This window comes from Papilio xuthus, unplaced genomic scaffold, assembly GCF_000836235.2.
Source record: "Papilio xuthus unplaced genomic scaffold, Pxut_1.1 DF825946.1, whole genome shotgun sequence".
Taxonomy (NCBI): domain Eukaryota; kingdom Metazoa; phylum Arthropoda; class Insecta; order Lepidoptera; family Papilionidae; genus Papilio; species Papilio xuthus.
In genome coordinates, this window is record NW_013532703.1 from 7,553,998 (window position 1) to 7,554,692 (window position 695).

Below are 695 nucleotides of genomic sequence, written 5' to 3' on the forward strand. Positions count from 1 at the left end.
CGATTCCGCTCACCGCGTCATTTCGTATTCAAAGTTGCGTTCGACGTTTGAATAAAGGTGTTTTTGTCGTTTCTCGTCGGAATCGCCTTGCGGGGACGTGATGTGAACGAACGCTCGAGTGATTCAAAGAAGTTTAGGCTTTACACGCCTAGACAATGTTTAGTTTAAACTTTTGTGTCGTGTGCACTGTGAACTGACTAAATGTGAGCGCGGTCATCGCGAGGTCAGCCCGCCGCTGCGGCCTGCCTCCAAATCACAGTAAAATTCTTGATACGAAATACTCACTTTTTGTGTAAATGGTCGTGATAGTTGAAAATAGCGTTGAGTACAGGATGAATCCTTAGTCATATTGTGACTTCTTTAATCATTGCAGATTATAGTTCATTTAGTAAAAAGTAGTTTTTTTTTAATATTTAATGAAATGTGCAATGTGTGCTAAAAACATAATGTTTTTCAGGCAAGATTTTTTTGCGTTAGCCAATAAAATGCAACGCCTAGACTTAAATTGAATCGTTTAACTCTTCATTGTACCAATATAGTATTGTACTGAAACATCGCAATTTTATGCGTTTTTCTTTGACATAAACATTTACTTTCCACGTTTTGAAAACGAAATCTAAAATAGAAATAAAATAAAAAAAAAAGTGCATTTAGTCACCGGAAAAATATAGAAATAAGACTTTTAGAATTATAGT